Source organism: Sphaeramia orbicularis, chromosome 8, assembly GCF_902148855.1.
Source record: "Sphaeramia orbicularis chromosome 8, fSphaOr1.1, whole genome shotgun sequence".
NCBI classification, from domain to species: Eukaryota; Metazoa; Chordata; class Actinopteri; order Kurtiformes; family Apogonidae; genus Sphaeramia; species Sphaeramia orbicularis.
The window spans coordinates 48,734,308-48,759,612 of NC_043964.1; the positions used below are offsets into that span (position 1 = coordinate 48,734,308).

At 37.5% G+C, this 25,305-nt stretch overlaps 1 pseudogene; it reads left to right on the top strand.

Annotated features, from left to right (window-relative positions):
* Positions 1-25,305, top strand: part of LOC115424370 (carbonic anhydrase-related protein 10-like) — a 195,821-nt pseudogene that overhangs the window by 86,031 nt on the left and 84,485 nt on the right.

A 25,305-nucleotide genomic window follows, 5' to 3' on the forward strand; every position in this document is an offset into this window, starting at 1 on the left:
AAATCACAGTATTTTTATCAATTCATCCTTGTGTCAAAGTCAATGCCTAATTTTGATTTGAATCAGACCTTACTTCTCACAATCCCCATCTTGGCTGGCTATTGTTTAGTTCTTAATAGTTCTGAACTGATTTGCTAAAAAAACTAACAAAAAAACAAAACAAAAACAGAATCATACAATAATACAAACAGTGACTGAGGTGATGGGTCTGCGAGGTAAAACTGCTGTTTTTGTCAAGGGAGTCTAGTGTCTTTGAAATGTCTTCCAAGGATTTGGTTCCCTGTTGGAAAGGGCTGTTTGGCACCAAGGTGAGACTATCCTGAATATAGTGTTCGCTTAACTACAGTCTGCTCTCGTTATACTGTCAACTTCCGTTCACGGCCAAATTGGCGGTATAGCGAAAATGGCGTTACAACGGGTTGCGTCCATAATGTGCATGTCTTTACTATATGGTGTCTATGCTGCCTCCGTTAACCCGTTCTAATTGCGTTTCTAAATAAATCTTGATTCTATTATGTTGTAAGGGATCATTTAAAGTGGGGAAACATTTGAAGCATTATTATACCGTGTCGGGAAATGACACCCCATCATCTTGAGGCTTTGGCTTAATCCCTCGTCCTCTTCCCGACATCCTGACCTACTGAGTGTTCTGCGATAATGAACGGTGGCCGTTCCGTAGACCTACTCGTAGCTTGTCGCGATCAACGTCTGGCGCGTTTGTTTCAGTGCATTGTTAAAATTTATGTGTACTCGATGGCAATCACACTGGCGGTATAACGGTCGGGAAATCAATGGTATAAGTGATGTTTGTGCATGGAACTGGGCTGGCGGATGGCGATAGGCGGTAATGGCGGTAGCTAATGGAATAATGCATTGGGGATTTTTGTGCAATGGTTTTGGTCGGCGGTGAGCAAAAATGGCGGTATAACGGCGGACGGTTTAACGAGAGTAGACTGTAATTGTTTTTGATGGGTGTAATATATTCTGCTGCTGGTCTTGTTCAGTGCAGTTGAAATAATCCAAGGTGAGTGTTTCATATCCTTTGGTTCAATAAATGTGTGTTATATTTCTATGGTGTTCTTCATTTTCTTGTGGTCTGTCAACAGCTTCCACAGTCATACACTTCTGCTCATATCAGCCCTTATGCTGACCCTTAGTAACAGACAGTCTGTGAAACGGACCTTAGTCTGTTTTTTTACAGTACATCATATTGAATTATTTATTTGTCTGATGTGATCACTAGGTGCATTTAAGAATCATACATTTTTAAGGTGCCCTTTAGGTGCACAGAACTTAGTTACAATGAAATCATGTCAAATGAATTTATTTATGATGCTCTTAAGTTTGTTGTGATGAGTTTAACAGAGCGACAAAGGACATTAATATAGATTTAACAGACACTGGAGAAGAGCTCTTTCCTCGCACTGTGTAGCTTTTCTGTGAATGCTGTTAAACAGAGTGGATGTCTGATAAGAGACTTCCATTATGGCTTCCTCTGTAGCAGGAGCTGATAATGAAATAATTTCAGAGGATAAATTGCTTTTATAAAGAACAAGAAAGGTTAATGTGAATGTTTGCTGGCTGTGTGACTGCAGAGTGTGTTCCCTGCTGTGACACATCAATTCTAAAAGTGGAAAAACTCATATTTTCCCAAGTAAGCAATCTACTTAATGGCTGTTGTTTTTTTGAGGGAGGTGGGTCGCTCCAGACTGATTGGAGTTGACATGTGGAAACTCACTGTGACTGTCACGCAAATATTCATTTGGAGAGTACAGCTTCCCTAAAACCACTCCCCCACAGTGCAGTTCTGAAACTCATCGCAATCTGGGATTTCCATCACCAAATTTTCATCTGTGCTCTATCAATCACCCCCCTAAGTTACACTAACAGGCTAGTATTGTAGTTACATTAGGGCTAGAGAATAAGGATAAAGGTTTTATCATGACAAAAACATCCATATCAGTCCATATTTATAGTTATCATAATTATATTCATGATTATTTGAGGTTATTTGTAAAAGAAGCAATAAGACACAACAATGTAGAAAAGACAAAACAAGATGACAACAAAGTATAAACCCCAACAAAATGGGAATGTTGTAAACAACAAAAATCATGAACACGTAACGAAATATTGGAATAGAATATAATGTAAGTGGTGCAATGATATGGAAAGGACATAAATGATGATTTAGGGCTTAACACAGAATCCAATCTTAGTTCTTATTCAATAAGATGAAAACAATGAAACATTCTGTATTCATTAAAGCTGACAATTAGGAGAGACCTGACTCACCAGTAATCATCATCATCATCATCATCATCATCATCATCATCATCATCATCATCAGTGAATATTCAAAGCTTTAACGAAAACCTACAGCAGGGGTGTCAAACTTAATTTAGTTCAGGGGCCACATCCTATGATCTGAAGTGGATCAGACCAGTAAAATAATAAAATGATGTATAAATAATGTCAACTCCAAACTTTTATTTATGTTTTAGAGTGAAAAAAGTCAAATTACATTGTGGAAATGTTTATGTCTATAAACTGTCCATTAAAAAAAATGAGAATAACATGAACACCTGTTAAAAAAAATCAAATTTATTAAGGAAAATAAGTGCACTTTTAGCAATATTACGCCTTAGCTTCTCATTTACACATGTACATTACAACTTATAGATCACAGTGGATCTACAAATACACAAAACATTTAGTAACATGCAGAATATTGTTAAAATTACACTTATTTCACTTAAGACATTTCAGGTTGTTCATATTTGTTCAGGTTATTCACTGTTTTATAACAAGATAGTTTCTAAATAGAAACATTGTCATAATGTAATTTTAGTATTTTACTAGTCCAACCCACTTGAAATCAAATTAGGCTGGATGTGGCCCCTGAACTAAAACAATTGCTACTGTCCTCAGTATAATTTTTGAATGTCACAAATTCATCCCATGGGCCACATTGGACCAGGCCAGTTTAGGCCTGCATGCTGCATGTTTGACACTCCTGACCTACAGTTAAACAACAAATAACATGATAAAGTGAACAGTTTAACTAATTTGGATAATGTGCTGATACATATTGTGGTTTGTATCCAATGTCCACTGGGACCCAGACACAACACACCGTTGGAAGATCACTCATGGTCATCAGCACCATCCTGGCAGCAGGTTTAAAATCTGACATCATGACTTTACAACAACATCTTAACCCTCTACACAAGGTTCAGCAGGTTAAAGTGGATAAGCTGAACACTTTGCACTAACAGATACAAACTGTGAATGTGAAAGTAATTGGTTGTTCATCTCTATATGCCCAGGTCATTTTTTGAAAATGAGAATCAGTTCTCAACTAACTTACCTGGTTAAATAAAGGTTAAATAAATAAATAAATGAATAACAGGAATCACTAAAATCAGATTAAAATAGACCTAAAGAGACTCTGTTGCCTAGACAGAGTAATGTTTAATAGTGAATCCATGAGTCAAAGGAGCTGCTGAGTGAAGATATCCATCCTACCATGAAACTAACAAACCCACGTTGGATGCACCACTTTTTATTAAACTTGAAGCTGTGCAAATGCAGCCAAGTTCTAATAGTGAAAGTGAAAAGTGGATGTTTATCTGCCACGCAAGAAAAGTGCAGCATTTGGGTCCAGCTCTACTATCAATGGAAATATTGAAAAAAATAATGTATCACAGTGATATTTATCATGATATAAATTTATAACATCATAAATATAATTGTTTTATTACTTATCAATCCTAACCCTCCTAACAAACTTCATGACAGAACCCTCTGAGGGCCTTGTTAGTTGAACTTATTAACTACGACTGTAGTTACACTGCCTGTCAGGGAAAAAATGTTTTATTCAATAAAAAGAGGCTTCATAAGAATGACTCAGCAGCTGAGGAAGGTGTCAGTCAACTCCCTCCCCCCAAACAGACACACGGACAGAACCTCAGAGCAGGACAGCCATGGCCTTAATTATCCCCAACTGGAAACCTGGAGCCTGGGGTTGTGGTACTTCTGTTCAGGCTGCTCAGGTGTCAGTGCTCGGTACCTGGAGGTTGGACCTGGTCTGGGGTCTCTGAGTTTCTGTCCTATGCCTAACCCCTAACATCCTAACCCTATCCCTACCCTAGCCCCTAGCCTTAACCGGGTCTGGGGCTCTGGGTCTCTATCTTATGCCTTTTACAGGTAAAGTTCTGTCTGCAGAGCGGGGTTCACTCAGTCACATGTCCAACTCACAACTAATGAAACTAGCATACTTTAAATGTGTCCAATTGAATTATTACCACAGTCATACTTTATTTGTGCTTCTCAGTTTTAGTGGGCATGTGGGTGGGATCTGGTAGACAGTAACCAGGACCTTCTTACTGTGAGGTTAAAGTTCAAACCCCTCCACTACCCATCTGCCCCTGCTGTACAATTTTCATTTTGTTTTGACTTTTACAAATAATTTAAAGTCACAAATAAAATTGTGGTTTCTGTAATAGAGACACTTGGAAAGAAACTACGACATGATCATTTCTAACTGATTTAATTATGACTCAGTGGTGCCGTGGTTAGCGCTGGATTCATTGGGTTTGGAGTGAATGTTCATCTGTACATGTCAGAGCTGTGATGAATTGCAACACGCCAAGGGTTCAAGCTGCTTTCACCCATTGGTGCGATTGGCTTCAGAAACTTGTGACCCTCTGGAGAACCAAGCAGTTCAGAAAACGGATTAATGAATTTTAAATACAATGTACATGCAGCTTTATGAAGTTTTCATATGCACTGATTCTACACATATGTGAAAATGCTACTCCCTGTTCAGTAAAGTATTTTATAAAGGATAAAGGTTAAGGTTGTGGAATGTGATTCTCCTGCAGTAGATCCTCAGGTCGTTTGTCTGGATCATTCAGACCTAATATTAGTGTCATTTTTGGGTGATTGAACAGAACACAATTCATCAGTCGTAGATATCATTAACCTATATGTTTTCATGCATTTTTCTACTTGGACGCTTTTGTGCTGTTGTGTGAATATTCCACATTAATGATCCAATCAGATATGAGAATGGAACTGTGATGTTTTTTGCCTTCACAGCTGAGTTGTCTGGTCCACTTGGTTCTGGATCTGGTCTGCATAGATATGCCTCTGCTCTCTGGACTCACACTGGAACCATGACTAAAGATTAAGAAAGTGTAGCCAAAGCTGTTTTCATGTCGTGCTGCAGGTTTAAAACCAGAGTGCCACTCACATTGTACCACTACAAATGCTTTTTTTTTTTTTTCTTTTTTTCTGATGTCTCTTCACAGCTGACAGCAAACAGTTTGACACAGATTAAACCCAGATTCAACCCGTCATGTACAAGGACATCCCATGAACACATTATTATTCCACAGCTATCGGGCATACTTCTCAAACTATAGTCACATATTCTCTGTATACAAATAGCTATCCATGGAAACAGCTTGTTGACATATGTACTGGCAGGCATCCTGTCTTTGTGTCACTCACAGATACACAGCTGTGTGAATCAACACATGGCTTTGGTCCAAGTCAGGGTCAGGATTTCACTGTGCAGGTCAAGGCTGCAACATCTGTCACTTCACTCCTGCAGCAAATAATGCTCAGAAGAGAGAGGTGAAAGAAAGCATGATTCAGACAAGGAATGTGCTCCATGATGGAGAATTTTCTTTTTACTTTGTACTTTGTTGCTATTCCCCTTAGACACTACCTGTGTTTCAATAAAATATCCATGAATTTGGAGCGAACTTGTGAAAAGTTGCAACAATGTAAATGTGATTTATGTGCTTTTCTATAAACTTATCTGAAGCAAATAATCCAGGCTGTATTGTATCTGCAGCAGGTTAAGGTGTGTCACACAGGATAACTCACTTTATTATCCCTGTAGGGAATTCAGTCTCTACATTCCACCCAGCACAACACACACAGCACTTAGCATTAGCATCACCATTAGCATTGGCATTGGCATCACCATTAGCATTAGCACATAGAACACATTAGTAACAGTGAGTTGCCATCGAAGGCGCTCAGGGACCAGCTCCGAATCTTCACTGTGGTCAAGGACATTCAAAGTAGAATTAAACCTGTTTTTGATGGAAACTGGAGGACCCCAGAGGGAAAGTGTCAAGTGTGGAAAGAACAGGTGAACTGAAATGTCCTGGTCTGACTGGGAAATGAACATGTAACCCTCTAGGTATGAGGCAGATGTGTGAACCACCACATTGCCTCTTCTATTATTGTTTGTTTTCTGACACTTCTGGTTCCCTCACCTGCATGTGCATTACATGTGAGATTTTTCCAACCCTCTAGGGCAGGGGTCACTAACCCTGGTCCTCGAGATCAACTATCCTGCATGTTTTAGATGTTTCCCTCTTCCAGCACCCCTGATGGTCGCTATCAGGCTTCTGCAGAGCTTGATGATAGGCTTAATAATAATATATTTTATTTGTAATGCACTTTACATTTTTATCTGAAAATCTCAAAGTGCTACAGGCAATAAATACAGAGAATAAAAATAGAAAATAAGTAAGACAGATAAAAACAGTTTAAAAATAAAAACAACTGTTTAAAAATTAAAGCTGCAAGCAGCATTGGGCGGGACCTCGCACTGGGCGTTCCACCTCCCTTGCGATCCACCTCCCGTGACCGTCCACACCTCAGCTCCACTCACACCTCTCCGTCCCGATACCAGTTCCCACCCTTTAGTGTCCGTCCTCCTTACATCTCTACAGAACACCAGCGACCCTCTGCTGAAACCAGCATCACCTTTAAATGAGACTTTTATTTTGGAAACCCTACTGTGTGTGTGTGCATTTGTTTTGTATGTGAGAGAAAGAATCAGTTTGAAAAACGAATTGAAATTGTATGAATAATTGAGCATAAAAGTGATGATTTATGACATTTAAGGCTATTAGTTTGGAAAAACCCTATTGTGTGAGCATGTGTGTCTGTGAGAAAGAGTACTTTTGAATGAAGAAACATTGTACAAACAGTTGAGCGTTTGGTCATAAAAATGAAAAGAAGTTAAGTAATAGACATTATGCATTATTTTCAATAGGGGTTTTATTTTGAAAAAATTTACTCCGTGTACTTTGTAATTTGTGCAAAATGTCCAATATCCACAACACAATGCAGCAAAACCTGTTTTAAAATGTGAGAGGTGGGGAATAAAAAAAAAAAAAAAAGTCAGAGTCCTGCCTGGGTTTTGAACTAATGCCTCCTGCACAATAGACCAGCACTTTAACCCCTGGTCTACTATCAGACACATACAGGTCTGTACTGGTAGGCCTTATATAGGGATTTTGTCATTGTGAAAACTGAAACTAAACATAGTCTTCAAAAAATCGCCATTATTCCATAACCGTAGGTCGTATCTGAAAAATTCTTTCACTTTTGGATTCTGCAGACTTGTGGGAATTTAATGAGGTATAACTTTTTTTATCCAAAGCCTGAAATGAATAAGCAGTAATTGCAGAAACATAGAGTAACTTTCAAAGGCAGATTGCCAACTTCCTGTTGGAGTTAGCTCATGAGTGTCAGGGTATGATTTGTCGGCTCAATCAGACCAACATTTTGGCATTTGTTTCATGTTTCTGTGACATTCCTACTGGCCGCTAGGGCAGATTTTGTGTGTTTTTTAGTACAAAGGTGGTGCTACAGAGTCCATTTTGGCACCCAAGGGGTTAATTTTGATATTGAATCAAAGCGTTCACCAGCCATGACATACATGGCAAATTTGGTGAGTTTTGGAGCATGTTAAGGGGGTCAAATGGCAGTCTAAAGTGGAAAAAGTATGAAAATAAACAAATTAGTATAAATCAATAACCGTACATCTTATCTCAAAATTTTTTGCATGTGAGCGTTGTGCAGAGTCTCCTGAACGTGTAGATATGTCACATGTGGGGAAAAACTCCAAAGTGAAAAATGAGTTCCAAACATCGCAACTTTGCGGGCTTCTAAAACAAAAACTAAGACAGTTAAGACTAAGTTACAAGAGAACTTTTTTGAGGAGGGTTCACTCTATCTTTTGGTGCTATTTAGAAGTCAATATGACAAACGGCGTAATCGGAGTTAGTTTTAAAAATTTTATTTTGAAAGGCATATTGCGAACTTCCTGTTGGAGATAGCTCATAGGTGTCAGCACGTGATTTGTTGAGCTCGATTAAACGAAGGTTTTGGCATTGGTTTCATGTGTCTATGACATTCCTACTGGAAGTTTGCAATTTAAGCATTTTACTTTGAAAGGCAAATTCTGAACTTCCTGTTGGAGTTAGGTCATGAGTGTCAGTGTGTGATTTGTCGGGCTTGATGAGACGAAAATTTTGGCATTTGTTTCATGTTTCTACGACATTCCTACTGGCCGCTAGGGCCGTTTTTGTGTATGTAGGGGGCGCTAGAGAGCTCATTTTGGCACCTATGGGGTCAATTTTTACATTTTATCAAATTTTTCGCCAGGCCTGACATGTGTGCCAAATTTGGTGAGTTTTTGAGCATGTTTAGGGGGTCAAAATCCAGGTCAAAGTGGTGTGTGAATAATAACAATATCATAACGAACGAATAACAATAGGGCCTTGCTTGCAGGCAAGGCCTCTCACTGTGTGAGAGGGCCTTACCTTTCGGCTTGGTCCCTAATAAAGACATATCTTTTATATTGCAAAAAAGAGCAATAAGAATTGTTCACCATGTTGGTTTTCGGGAACACACAAATCCACTATTTTTACAATCTAAAACTTTAAAACTCATTGACCTTGTGGAATCCAAAACTATTCAAATAATACATAAAGCAAAGAATAACTTACTACTGGGCAATATTCAAGAAATGTTTTGTGAAAGACAGGGAGGCTATGATTTACAGGGAAAATTTAATTTAAAGATTCATAAAGTATGCACTACATTAAAAAGTTTCTGTATCACCATTTGTGGAGTAAAACTGTGGAACAAATTGTGTGTAGAGATAAAACAAATATCAAACATAATTCAGTTTGAAAAAAGATATAAAGAATGGATTCTTGAAAGGTACAGTATTTAATAATGACAATGAGGCCTGTTTGTTAATGAATGATGTTGTACTGATAAACATGTTGTAATTATTGAAGAAAATGGTTGATTTGTTGAGTCTGTTTGTATGACTGTACTGACATGAACAGACTGTTGTGGATAATTCAGTTACTGCATTATGGATTGTTGTGGTTCGATGCTAAAATTAGGGAAATAGTATTGTTTGATTGTTGTATTAAGTTAATGATAAAGGTGTAAAAGCACTGAGGGGTAGGATTAAATAAGTTTATACTTCTTCCTACTCCTTTTCGACCATGCAATATTCAGACTTGTATGTGCTTGAAGATAGATTCTGTCCATTTAAATGTTATTCTGTTTATGTCTTAATTTGCTTTGTTTTGTTTTATTTTTCTTTGCATGTTAAAAATAAATAAATAAATGAAATGAAAAATGAAATGAAACAAATAAAACAGGTGAAGCATGCACAGATGTTGGGAGATCATGGAAATACTTTCCTGAATAAAAAGGTCTTCAGACCTTTTTTAAAAGTGTCTTCAGTCTGTGGGGCCCAGAGGTGGTCAGGCAGGGCGTTCCACAGACGGGGAGCAGCAGCAGCAACCAACTCAGCTTGTCATTTGAATCAGGTGTGTTGGAAGAGGGATACATCTAAAACATGCAGGATAATGGATCTTGAGGACCAGGGTTGGTGACCCCTGCTCTAGGGGGTCCTGGGGGTGTTGAAGCTCCTCCCATGGACCAACAGGTGAAGGTGGGGTTACACTGGACATGTTACCAGTTGATCTCAGGGTGACATATACAGACCATCAACCATTTACTCTACATTCACGCCTATGGGTGGTATAGACTGACCAGTTAAAACCTGTTATGGTTCATATGTTTGGATGTTTGGAGGAGGGTGGAGAACCAGGACAGAACCCACACCGATATGAGGAGAACATGGAAACTCCATATAGAAAGGCTGCAGGAGCTCAGGACCTGTAATAGGCAGCAGTCCTATATTTAAAACCACACTAGATAAATATGTTTTAAAAATCAGCTTTGTTTTAAACCGAAAGTTCATTACCTCTAAGTATTGACTATTTTTTGTCATCTCCTAGCACAGCATGCTTATGAGTCTTTGATCATAATGACAGCTGTTTTACACTCAGAGCTGTCATTAAGCCACAATCTGGCAGTCATTATGACAGTCTAGTTAGTGATGAGCCTCTCATCTATGTGTGTGTGTTTGTGTGTGTGTGTGTGTGTGTGTGTGCGTGCATGTGTGTGTGTGTGTGTGTGTGTGTGTGTGTGTGTGTGTGTGTGTGCATCTCATTGTGTGCATGTGCTAAAATTACAGTGGCTTCACTGAGGTCATCTAAGGCTCTGGTTGTGTCACTGGACTGTGTGGGTAGTTTATGTAAATGTGTGTTTGTACAGTGTTAGTACACATCTGGCTTTAGCTTTAGCTTTAGCATTCCAAATCCCGCTCCATGTCCAACGCTGCAGGACAGCAGATGTTTTTAATGGCATCATGGCAGAAAATCAGATATTGGGTTGGGGGCTGACCCTGCAACATCAGATACTAAAAAGAGTTTGGCTTCAAACAGGTCTGATGATTGCTGACTACCATTACATTGCAGCTATAAATCTCAAAAGCACTGTAAAGGTCATCAGTTAAGTTAAATGGAATCCTGTTGGATGACACATCATTACAATTAAATAGTGATTTACTGTTTTTGAGAAACCTGTAAGAGATAATGATTTTACTGCAGATTGAAAATCAACTATTTGTACTTGACAATTACATAAAATACCTCATTAGTCACAGTATATACAGTAAGTGCATATTTTGCTGGAAATCTGAAGAAATTAAAGTCAAACTGCAGCATTTTCTATCATATTCTCAGCCTTGTATGCCTGCTATAAAATTCTTCTGCTTGTGGTGCAACTGGTTTACACCAAAGTACAGAGTAAGGGTCATCAGGTCCATTTGTCCAAGGGCCAGAACTTTTCTAAGGAGGCACTGTGGGAGCTGGACCTGGTGTGTGGAATTAATATCCAGACAGCATATTCTTTTTACCAGCCAAAATGCATACTGTGTATGATTTGGTCTTTAATTATTTAAAAAAAACTGCAGTAAAACAGCTTGAAAATGAATGAGGTACTTGGGGACCTGTTGTACAAGAACACTATGGAGTGAAAACAATTTAGTAAGATTTTAGCAGATTTTTTAAAGTCTGGCAATGAATGAATGGGCTATTTTTATGATTTCAGCATCTAATTGGTATTAAATACTAATCCTCACACCTCATGATTTCTGTAGTATTCTGATGCTTTGGTGGACTGGATGTGGCCACAGCTCCAGACCCATGGTTTAGTTTCGGGGGCTAACATGATTGACACCTCTGTTACAATGTGATGGTGTATTAGCTAAACATGAGGTACATGTACAAGAACCATGAGTCCAATCAGACATGTCCACTATTATTTCATCATAATGTGCTCATTGACTTAATTTAATTGCTGTTATGGATATAAATGTGTTCTGTGATGCTGCAGTGACCCTGGACCTCATCCTCTGGAACTGACAGCCTTTTCTATTGGTCCTTGAGTCCAAATCCAAGTCCTTCAAGTTTTGTGAAGTTCTATTTAACTGTTCCTCAGGTATCGCATTTCAGGCATTGAAGGAACTGAAAGACTAACACATGAAAATGCATCATGGACACATTAAAATAAAAACACTATTAAATGAAATGGGTGGGGGTGCAGAGATTAGCACCTTTGTCCTGGTTTGGAGAATGTGAGTGGATGGTTGTTCGTTTATATACGTCAAAGCTTTGATGACCCTGGCCATGACCCCCCAGAGGATTAAACAGTTTAGAAAATGAAGGAATGAATGTTAAAAATAATGCACATGTAGCTCTTCTGTGTTGTTTTCATATGCACTGATTCTATACATATGTGAGAATGCTATTTCCTGTCCAAGTATTTTATTGATGTTAAAGGTTAACTCTCCTTGACCAGCTCAAGAATGAAGCAGTTCAGAAAATGAAACAATTTGTTTAAGGAAATTTGTGTAATTTAATATCATACATAATGTTAGGCCTAATTGCCTAAGTCATATTTTTGGCTACACTGTGATATCTGTGTAACTTTACTCTCCTAACATTGCTGCTTTGTTTTATTCGGATATCACAATTTGGCAAAACAAACAAACAAAAAAAATGACTAAGGCAATTATTCAATGAGGGTAATGATATGTACCTCATTATGTATTATCTGATTTCATCACACAAATGAGCATGAACCCAGTTTTTTATTTATTTTGGAAATATACATACAGACCTATCTAAGGCTTAGCAAAGCGTGTTAAAGCTATACAATAAAACCCCCTTATGACAGATAAGAAAACTTTAGTCTTGAGCAGAAACAGAATATGGTGGCGAGATACTGTAAACATCTCCCTCTTTTCAGTAAAACACAAATACAGTGAACGCACTGAAAACATTACAGCCTGAGGAACAGCAGACAATCACTGCATAAACCAACTAATTTAACACTCCACAAACAACAAAAATATGGCACGAGGGCAGTTTAATGACAGACATAGTGTTATATCAAAAACACTAATCAAGATGGTTCCTTGGGACCTGGTTCGGTGTCATACGGTTCCTCTATTGCCCCGCTCCTTTAGGCAGATTCTGTCGCATTCATTCACCAGGAGAAGGGAATATGACTCAAATTAAAACTGAACTGAACTTGTTTTTCATAATTAACAGATCTTCTGAACTATCTGACATTAGAATATATGAAATGTTGATATTTGCTTTATATTTACAGTAAGATATATAAAAGCTTTATATTATAGTTCAATTCAAGCATATACTCCACTTCACTGGCTGCAGGAATACAACATAATTCATATATTCTGGAAGTGATAGTAATAGACGTAGTATTAATACAAGTAATAAAAAAGTAATTAGAAGTAATTGAAAAAAAAAATTCTAACATTAAAATGACATTTGTCAGACACACCTATCAGGAGGAAATGGAGTTGTATTTCTATCTCAGCAGTGAACTCTCTTCAAAAAACCACATATTTTGTCTGAAGAGGCAGTGGATAGCACTGTTGCCTCACAGCAAGAAGGTCCTGAGTTCGATTCCAACCAGGAAGCTTTCTGTGTGGAGTTTGCATGTTCTCCCCATGTTTGCGTGGGTTCTCTTTGGGTACTCTGGCTTCCTCCCACCATCCAAAGACATGCACTGATAGGTTAACTGGTTAATCTAAAATTGCCCATAGGTGTGAGTGTGAGAGTGATTGATTGTTCATCAATACATGTCACCCTGCGATGAAGTGGTGGCTCATCCAGGGAGCACCCCGTCTTCGCCCATAGGTAGCTGGGATAGGCTCCAGCACCCCCTGCAACCCTAATGAGGATTAAGTGGGTTCACAGGATGAATGAATGAATAACCCCTGATGTCCATTTGACCATATACCCCAAGTGTGACATCGACGACTGAAATCAAATGAAGAAAGTTATACTTCAATGATACTTCAACAATATTTATTTTTGGTGCAACTCTGGAGTCTGGAGGGTTAAGGGCAATTTCACACTGCATACCCAAGTCCGTATCCGAGTACGTTGGACCCCAAAGTCTGCTTAATTTTATCACTGTAAATGCAAACATTTCATGTGCAAGGACTGTACCCAAGTCCAGCTGAGAAGATAGTTCTGGGTACGGACTGTGTGGACTCCAGTACAGTACGTTCCAGTGTGAAAACAATTTGTGCCCGAGAACGAACGTGACCTAATCAGCACTCCAACAACAGAAGTGACCTAATGCCACCTACAGTTTTGACTCTGTAAGACCCACTTGTATTCTGGCACGGGCTGCGGTACGTGCTTGTGAACGCAACATCTGCGGGAAAGGTGTGAGCGTATCCAGGTACGGCACAGATCCGGATACCAAGTGTGATAACACCCTTAATGCACTTTCAATCATCCACCCTTGTCATTACACACACTAAGGACATAGGAAGTGTCTCATATAAATGAGACTCTTCAGTTCTATCATAGTCATTACAGACCAAATCCAACCTGGAAACTCAGTTTAATCTACAGGGTGGGGAAGCAAAATTTACAATGAACATTTAGTTGTTTTTTCTCAGCAGGCACTACATCAGTTGTTTTGAAACCAAACATATATTGATGTCATAATCATACCTAATACTATTATCCATACCTTTTCAGAAACTTTTGCCCATATGAGTAATCAGGAAAGCAAACGTCAAAGAGTGTGTGATTTGCTGAATACACTCGTCACACCAAAGGAGATTTCAAAAATAGTTGGAGTGCCCATAAAGACTGTTTATAATGTAAAGAAGAGAATGACTATGAGCAAAACTATTACGAGAAAGTCTGGAAGATACTATTAGAGAAGAATGGGAGAAGTTGTCACCCGAATATTTGAGGAACACTTGCGCAAGTTTCAGGAAGCGTGTGAAGGCAGTTATTGAGAAAGAAGGAGGACACATAGAATAAAAACATTTTCTATTAAAAAATTTTCTTGTGGCAAATAAATTCTCATGACTTTCAATAAACTAATTGGTCATACACTGTCTTTCAATCCCTGCCTCAAAATATTGTAAATTTTGCTTCCCCACCCTGTACACAGGTCTGAAAATGCAAACTTTTATGGCTCAGACAGGAAGTAGCAGCAAAGCAATGAGTAAAACTCACTGAGCTAATGTTGGAAACACCAACCAGCCAACCAGGACCTTTTCAGCTAATTCCAATTTCACATACAATTATGTCTGATAACATTGTAATTATTCTGAGTAGCAGGTTAAATGACTGACCAGTGGTGGCTTGTCAATAGAGGGCACTAGGGCGCTGCCCCATCTGTTTCACATGAAGAAGACGATAGGAATGACATGAAATAATTTTACAAAAACATGAATATTGCAATAAATGAGCAATATATGATACAGCCCATGAGTACCGTGTGTAATCTGCATTCAAGTGTAATTTAAAAATGTGAACAGTTGAGTCATGTGTTTCCTGTTTCGGGCAAAAATCTGCTCCCAAGGCTCGCCCTTTTACCATAATACACTCTCATTATAAATGGCACGTGTGCAATAGACCTCTTCCAATACAAGAGATAGGAGAGCCTTGGGGCGCAAAAATTTGTGCCCATGCACCACCCACAGGAGTAAATGTCACACCCTGAAACGAATCAAGACCTTCCTCAGAAATGGAATCAGTGAATATGTCCCTAATGCTACTAGCTGACATACTAGTGGCAGGATGGCTCAGTGGGTAACACTACTGGCTTTGGTGTAGGAGGCTGAGGTTTGATTCCTGGCATGAATGTCAATGTTTTTTAGCCATTCATTTTATATTTTTTTTAATGCCATGTGACCTACCTGCACTACCTTGGCCCTGGTTTATATGCATTGGCCATATTATCAGTAGAAAAGACACTTGTCAGGGACATGCCTGACTTTAACAATAGAGTCATGGAAAAATTTGCATGTTTTGAAGGATTGAAGGAAATTTACATACAAAAAATAAATGGCTGAATACACATACTGTATAGTCTTTATTTTAATTTAAATTAATACTTTAAAATAGTGGTGCATGTGCTTTGTCAAACTGTTTTTATAGTGCATCCAAAAACTGGTTGCACCCCACCAACAAATAATTTCACCAGCCACCACTGTGACTGACCACATTAGCAAATACTAACTTATGCTATGAACAGCTAAAAATGTCCAATAAAGTCCTGGTAAATGTCCTAAACATAATTCTTTGACATTGGTGTTAGTATAAACAGTTAAACAGTAGTATTCCACTGACAGATACTTATACTTTTTCTCGGTCTGGACATAATTTGTTCTACTTCAGTCAGTAGATCAAAGTGTCATCACATCTCTGCACTGACCCCTGACCCCTGTTTAGTCACAGTAGTGCATTTATTATTTAGATCAGAATTGGATTACACAGCGTCCCCTGCTGGCCATGCTCTGTCCACCCTTTTCAACCAGGCTTGGATTTATCACTGCAGCTTCTCATTCACTCTTGATTTTCTACTTGGATTAGTACATACAACTCTGAAGGAAAATTAAACTTAAATACAAACCCTGTAACATGCATTTGTGAAGTGAATAAATCTAATGAAACATGACAAATGAATTCATACCGTTAACTATTGCTGAAGGACAAATCTATGTATGGAGGAGCATTACCAGATTAGCATATTGAGGATTTATTTTGCATTTTAAGAATAGAGCTGAAGTGTAGAGAATAAAATTGAAATACTAGTTGAAAAATAACATTGAAATGTCCTTCAGGGAAACACTCAATTTTTCATGGTCAGATGAAAATAAATAATCAATTTCTGTATTTAATGAATGTTCTCTCTTTCCAGTGAACATATTTATCATTGAAATATCAGTTGCTTTGGCTGTTGGTGGTTGGGAGAAGAACTCCACCATTTGCTTTTTTATTAACCACTCTTACTATATTGGCACCACCGTCCAAGGCATGCACCTAAATAGATCAGTCTAAACCACCTATTGGTCAGTCTAAAGCTGTAGAAATACGTCTGCTGTTTCAAATGTGAAAAAGACTTTATTTATAACATACTGACTTTACAACATTTTAATTTTTACATTTTCTAAATGAGTAAAATAAAACCTTTGTTAGAGGAAAATGCTTTTTCTGGCCACCAAGTATTCTGACAAGAACCTATTTTGGGATTTAACATTGTTAAATGAACATTCACAGGTACGCATAGATCATTTTCCACATGTGTAAATGATACCAGTAATGTTTGGTGGATCCCTCTGAGTAGTGAAAACAGGTGGGACAACTTTAAGAAACACTTTTGTCACAGTCCCAAAATCCATCTTAGTTATACTTGCAGATAATAACCTTGGAGACTTTGATGAAAGCTCTGTTTTTAGTTTGATGTTAATAAAGCTATATGTAAATTTAGATGTCCCTAACTCCCCTTTCGCTCACTTTGCTCACATTCCCTGTGTTTATGGTTTAATCTTGTGGCGCTTCACATCTACTAAAACTTGTTTGTCTCTGTTTCTGTGTTTTTATCGTCCCCCTTCAGTCCCATCCTTCTGGGGTCTGGTGAACTCAGCCTGGAACCTTTGTGCCATTGGGAAGAGGCAGTCGCCCATCGACATTGAGACCAGTCACATGATCTTTGACCCCTATCTCACCCCTTTGAAGGTCAATACAGGAGGGCGAAAGGTAAGGACTGCCGTGACATGACCTCACATCTGACTCTGAACATATTCATGGAGTGGTATTCACCAGTTTAGCACAATAACTAATGGAACCAGTGGAAACTTGACATGATGGGTCAGTTTGTAGTGTTACTATTTTCAGTTTTCAGTCTCACATGGGTTAGCTGTAGACACCAAAACTAATTATTTGCTTCAGACAGTATAGCTACTTGTTTAGCTCTGATAGGCTCTACATTTGAACAAAACTACTCAGACAGTGAAACTACTCGGTTTACTTTAAAGAATGAAACTACTCTTAACTTTAGACAGTGAAACTACTTGGTTAACTTTTTATAATGAAACTAGTATTAACTTTAGACAATGAAACTAGTATTAACTTTAGACAATGAAACTACTCTTAACTTTAGACAATGAAACTACTCTTAACTTTAGACAGTGAAACTACTTGGTCAACTTTTTATAATGAAACTACTCAGTTAACTTCAGACAATGAAACTAACTTTAAACAATGAAACTACTCAGTTAACTTCAGACAATGAAACTACTGCAGCCTTTCCCTCCAGTACAGCCATACACAGACCCCTTTTCTCAGCACATCTTGCGCAAACTCAGTAATTTTATAATAGTTTTGGCATAACACAACCAACTTTAAGTATGAATAAAATGTAAAATAAACAAAACGAATGACATACCTGTACAATAGAGTGAATTATTAAACATTGTCTGCGGCCGTTCCCTCCGGTACAGCCATACACAGGCCCCTGCAGCATTGGAACGTGTCTATTTTAAGTTGTAAATATAGACTTAACATTTTACATTTAGACACACAACACGTCTGCAACATAAAACCGCCACACATAAATGTACACTGCTACACAGTATTCAGTAAAACCAAAACAATTACTGAAATTGCAGCGGAAGGTAACAGAACCTACCTTTCCTCAGCGCATCTAGCACGAACTGAAGAAGAAGACCACGCGATGACATCATTAACTTGTGTCGGCAGTTCAGATTTAAAGTGATAGTACAGGTATTTAATAACATTGACAAAACTCATTATAGAACCTTCTTTTATAATACTAAAATAATGTTTTTGAATACCCTATCAGAATTTGGTGACAAGAAGTTACAACAATGATATTTTTAATCTGGTTACATTAACTTTAGACAGTGAAACTACTCAGTTAACTTTTTATAATGAAACTACTCGGTTAACTTTAGACAATGAAACTACTGTTAACTTTAGTCAATGAAACTAACTTTAAACAATGAAACTACTCGGTTACTTTTAGACAAGGAAACTACTCCTCTTTAGCTCTATGGGCCTGCCCGCGGGCCGAAAAAATTAAATTAATATTCATCTTCTATAAAAATATAATAAATCAAGACAATGGATGTTTTTTTCAACTTTTGCTCAAAGTTTAGACCCTAATGTTAATAAAAGTACATCAAAGTGTATTTTAGTGCAAACTTTAATGTTCAAACATGATTTTTAATCTTTGTGGGGTGAAATATATGCTATTAAAAATCTCTGACATGAACAATTAATTTATGCATATCATCGTCAATCCAGCCGAAAAAAAACAGGCGAGGATAAAAAATTCTAAATTCTCTTTTAGTTTGTTACAGTTTACTCAGGCATAGTAATAGATACAATATTTTAGACAATGGGAATAGATTCTGTGAGGTCTCTAAATGTCCATAGACACCAAGAACATCCATATGAACCTTATTGTTGTGAAGTAATTCTTCATTTACTTTGGGTATGTCTTTTTAGGCATTTTTCCCCTGGAAATATGGTCAGGGTTAAACAGGTTAACTGTAGACTACGAAACTACTATTAACTTTAGACAATGAAACTACTATTAACTTTAGACAATGAAACTACTGTTAACTTTAGACAATGAAACTACTGTTAACTTTAGACAATGAAACTACTATTAACTTTAGACAATGAAACTACCGTTAACTTCAGACAGTGAAACTACTCAGTTAACTTTAGACAGTGAAACTACTGGTAACTTTAGACAATGAAACTAACTTTAAACAATGAAACTACTCGTTTAACTTTAAACACTGAAACTACTCGGTTAACTGTAGATAATGAAACTAACTTTAAACAATGAAACTACTCAGTTAACTTTAATGAAACTACTTGGTTAACTGTGGACAATGAAAGTACTCTTAACTTTGGATAATTAAACTACTCAGTTAACTTCAGACGATGAAGTTACTCAGTTACTTTAAACAATGAAACTACTCGGTTAACTTTAGACAAGAAAACTACCTATAAACAATGAAACTACTCTTAACTTTAGACAATGAAACTACTTGATTAACTTTAGATAATGAAACTATTTGACAATCTTTGAGCAAAGACTTGCTATTTTTGTGACTTATGCATGTGGTCTTATGGTTCAGCAGAGTGGCGTTGTTAGCTGTTGGGAGAGACATAATGATATGCTTGGTGTGTTTGGTTATTTTTAACTTTGGTTTTAATGAGATAAAGAAGAAAAGTCATGTGTGTTTGCCCATGGTTCAGCTTTGTGATGGACTGTAGACCTGCTGTAAATGGGTCTTACCTGTCACAACACCTCAGACTGACACTAGTTTCACAAAATGACAATTTAGGTCATTTTAGATCTTATTCCTGATTGTTTCATAACACACTATTAAACGCAACAGACTGATGTTTTCACCCAGATATTGTAATTTTGTGTCTTTAGTTTAGATATCTTATGTTCGCTTTATGGAAAAAGAAAATACTTGGTTCGCTGTAAATGACTAAACAACTCAAATATGTATGAAACAACACTATTTCATAGCTTTAAATTAATTTAAACTTGTATATAACTAGGGAGCAAAGATACTTGGGTAGCGTCAACCAACAAAATGACATGGTAGATTTAGGGAAAAATACCGGGTTAACTTTAAACAACAAAGGTACCTAGCGTGAAACAACAAAATAATAATATTTCATGTTTGAACAACAATATTACTTAGGTCAGGTTTAGGAAAATGTAAATAAATCTAGATTATTTATGAAATAGCCACAAGTAAGATTAAAGGTTAGCTAATGTTAGAGGAAGACAGGGAAATATAGACTCCAACCCTAACCAAATAATGTAGACCTTCATACAGCTGAAGAAAACAAGTCAACAAAATATATAACCATTTTTGTATATTTTAATCTGAAAATTCTTGGGGCGGTGGTGAAGTGGTTGTCACTGCAGAAGGTTCTGGGGTCTGGGACTGGAGTCTTTCTGTGATTGGAGAATCAGCTCTTTCCACATAATGAGGGTTCACTCAGGTTAGGGTTAAGTTTACATAGAGGTTAACTCTCCTGTCAATGTCGTCACTACTTATGAAGGTCTCTGAGCACATTCAGTGGCAGCTCACTGCTCCTAATGTGTGCTAATGCTAATGCTAATTCCAGGTTCTGTGTGTATTATGGGTAAAACACATAGACTAAATTTCCCTACAGTGATAATGAAGTGAGTTAACGTTTAACCTAACCTTTTTCCATATGGTGCGTTTAAAGTCTCTGCCTGAAAAACGTCTGGCTGATGTTTGGAACTGAGCTCATTAAACTGTCCTTCTCTGACAGCGTCAGGCTTTATTCATCACAGAGGCTGGGAACAAAATCAAAACACAAAGTAAGTTCTGTCTGACAGACACTATGGAAATAGAGATTTTCATCCATATCCGAAGGTTTTAAAATTCCCAGCTGTATTTGACTGTGCGAGGCTCAGGAGGCATTACAAGTTTAGCCCTTTACGCAGCAATCACAGTTAATCTTTACAGGAAAAATCCTCTCTAATGCATCCTGAATCACCGTGAAAACACAGCAAGCACACACAGACAATCATCGCATCCTGGATTAATTTAGGTATTTGTTGATGACTTTTATTTATTGGCCATGCTTTGAAGATATTCACAGGTATTTTCATTCTAGACTATATCAATCACCTGATCACGTATAAAGTCATACTGACTGCTCATATAAATGGATAATATAATCTACAGGAACACTGTTCATGTTTTCCTTAAAAGCAGATGTCTAAGTATTCATTACTGGGTATCTTATCATGGTGCTCCCTGTAAAAAAATATTACATTTGGTGAAGTTAATTATTTAAGTACCACAAGGAAAAAAAGGGCTTGAATTCAAACAGATGGTGTGTTTTACCACAATCCTACCTGTTCCTTTTGGTTTAGAAGAAAATCCATTTTGAGTCCATAATTCATCATTTCACCACATCCCACCTCCATCAAAATTTGATCACGACAGTGTATTTTGATCTCAACAATTATACACTGCTTTGTCATTTTAGTTTGTAAAACTCAAAGCCAAACAGTCAGATATTTGTTGTGTGAAAATGGTTCCATGCCCAAGTTTGACATGATCATGATGTGTTTCATAAAACTAAATTAGTGGAGTGTTTGGTTCCGTTGTGATCGCACAGTAGAGCTTTGGTTTTTTTTTTTTTTTGTTTTCATTTTATGACTCTACAGCTCTGTTTTTGAGACACACCTAAAGCCTTACTGAATTTTACAGTGTACAGCAGTTGTGAGCTTTAGTCCAACAAAAAAAATAAGAAAGAAAGAAAATCACAGGAGAGGTTTGATATGTTTGTACAATTCTTCATTCCAGTGGTATTTAGACTGGCAGACGCCATATTGACAAATCTTTCATTACTTTACTTCCTATCTGGACGGCAGAGGTTATCAGACTTCAGATCAAAACCCCAATGTACATTTTCCTTACGACTCAAATTTATAATTATATACAGTACATTACTAGTGATTATTAACATGACAGAGAATGTTAATTAGGCAGCAACATTTCTGTAGTTTTCACCTTATGTTTTCATGATCATTTTTGTATTCTTTTGCCATTTATGTCAACTGCATCCTGTTATGTTGTGTAAGTTGTTGCATCTCTTTCGTCATTTCCTCTGGTTGTGTCTTTTATGTCATTTTTGGTTTGTTATATCTCGTCATATGACATTTTTCATCTTGTGGTATCTTTAAATAATTTCCATTTTATTCGTGAGCACCTTTTTCAATTAGTCAAGAACCCATAACAAGGCACTGTTAAAATCAAAGTACAAGAATAACTAATCCTTTACATCATTTTGTCATGTTATACCATTTATGTAGCTTTTTTCTTGGATCTTTTATGTCATCTTGTTATACTTTTTTTTTTTTTTTTTTTTACATGATTTTTTATCTTGTGTCTTTCTTCATTTGTTTAGTTGCATCTTATACATTCCTTTTGTCTAGCTGCATTTTTACATAATTTTCTTTCTTGTTATTCCTTTTCTTTTTATGTCATATTTTTCTTCTGTTTCATCTTTCATGTTTTACTGTTTGCTGTGTCATTTTAATAGCTTTTGTTTTTTCCTCATCGTTCACCTTGAACTGTAAACAGCTAGTTGTAATATGCAGTTTTTAACATAACAAGCTTTTACTGCATATTATCCAGTTTTTGGAGCCTGCACTCTTACTGTGAATGGCAGAAACACTATCAGATGTAAAGACAGCATTTATGTGATGCCGTTAGTACAGACCCAGAACCCAAATGCAGAACACGGAAGCGGATGTAAAAGTTTACAGAGTCTATTGTTTACAGTTAGGTAGATTATGATAATGAACAGGATCTTGAGGACAGCGGCCAAGGAGGTCCTCGTCTGGACCGTCCTCCGGGTTTCGGACGCGAACCCACGGTTCGGCTCCGGACTTTGTGTCGGCACCGCGACTAGGGGAAAGCAGAGGGAGGTCAGGGACGGAAACAGGTCATGCACGGGAAGGCTATCAGACAGGCGACAGGACATAGGGAAAAGACAAACTCACGTACCGAAAAAACCAGGCGAAGACGTCAAAAACCAGGAAGGCAGATGGAGGCTGACAAAACCGACAGGGAGCAGGCAAAAAACAGGCAAAAAACAGGCAAAAACAGGATGACAAAAACAGGCCGAAACACAGTAAGGCAAACGAACAGACAGGATCAAAACGCTGGGGGGTTATCTACTAGAGAAAACGAACTGGCGTCTGATCAGGGGAAAGGACAGGGTATAAATACACAAAAGGGAGGGAAGACAATGAGATACAGGTGGAACACATTAGGGCGGAGTCAGGTAATCAGGGAAAAGGTGAACACGAACCAGGACGGGAAGTAAAGACCACAGACAAGACACATGAGGAAAACTTAACAAAATAAAACAGGAAGTGACAGACAAACATAAAAGACAGACAACCCCAGACTAACGTCCGGTAACAGGCTTCACAATTTATGTAAAACAGGAACAAGTAAAAAACTATGTAAATATTCCAGAGTGAAGCAGAATACAACAAATAATAAATATTATAGTAAGAAAGTAAAAAGTGCAGATTGAGAATTTCTGGTGAGGAGGACAATACAAATAAAATCATCGGTAAAAGAACTCGACCTTGGTATCATTATATTGGAAACTTTGGGTGAATGTACGTCTGCCCTCCCTGTCTTTGGCAGTTTTCTCCTCAGTATTCATTGTTTCATATTAAAAATATTCTGCAGTGTTGTAGAATGTGACCCATAATGCAGAATTTCATAAGATTCTGGCCTGTACACAATTACTTCTGCCTAAAACATATGCATCGGGTACAGTGAAAATGTTTTCTATATTTCTATTTTCTACATTAATATTTTATATTAAGCTACACTCATTTTTGAACATTTGCAGAAAGAGTCTAAGAAAATGCAGAAAACCTGTGTAATATCTTTTATTAGTTTAGAGTTCATTCCAAATGTGACAAGAAATAGGCCTTTTTATGTTGCCATTTTACACTAACTGTTTATTGAATTTGAGAATATATACAGTATAATGGTATACATGGTCATCTGGACATGAAATGACTTATAGTGGGATATGAGATTATTGTCCTATCGTACACCCTGATGCAATACTATCAGGATTTTTAGATTAGATAGATTAGATTTCTTTTACACTTGTCAAGGCATCCAAAGCACTTTACATTATTGATCCATTATTAATTCACTCTCACATTCACACTCTGGTGGTGGTAAACTACACCACAACTGACGATCCGATCTCCACCATTCATACGCATTCATATACCAGTGTGAGTGACACTGGAGGCAAGGTGGGTGAAGTGTCTTGCCGAAGGACACAACAGCATAGGATTTGGACAGAGCAGGATTTGAACTACCAACCCTTCAGTTCTTGGACGACCCACTCTACCTACTTCGAGGCCTGCCTCAGATGGAGATGATGATTACACTCATAGGTGTAATTGATATGTGCCCATATCTCCTTAGAAAACACAAACCCAGGTCACAGATATACTCAGTTTGTACGTTTTATTCATCCAGGCAAACAGCATAATAAAATGATCCCCCATCTTTTGCGCTTCATCTGTAAATGACGTGTAATCTGAGGAAAATAGAGGAGACTTGAAAAAGACAAAGGATCTGACATGAAGGTAAAAAAGGAAGACACATTTCACAAACCATCCAACCCCTCCCTTATAATACCCAACAATATTTTTACTGACTATTAGTTCCTGTGTCATCTGAGAACTGAATGGTGTCGTTTTGCTTTTCTGTTTTAATCCAGTTAATTTAAATGTATTAAATAAAAGACCTTGGCCATGAAAATCTGTCAAAATGGCAGAAATGGCTTAATAATTTAATATTGGTCTTTCACTACCCCTGGTTTATGACCATAGGTGCACCCCTCCACCCACCCCCACCCCATATGACGTTAAATCTACAAATACTGATTGTGGTAGGTATGTGTATCAGGCCTATCTGAAGTAGCCTGGCCAGCCATCCATCTTTCTCAATGAGAAATCCATCTGGAATCGCGGGGCTTGAATCCAAATATGAAGGCGGGATTAACAGGTGCCGAGTAAACCAATCACAGATAAGATGGACATGACACTTTTGTCAGAGAAACTTAAGAATACAGGGTGTAAAATGTAATTCAATCCTTGTTTCTGAATCAAGTAAAC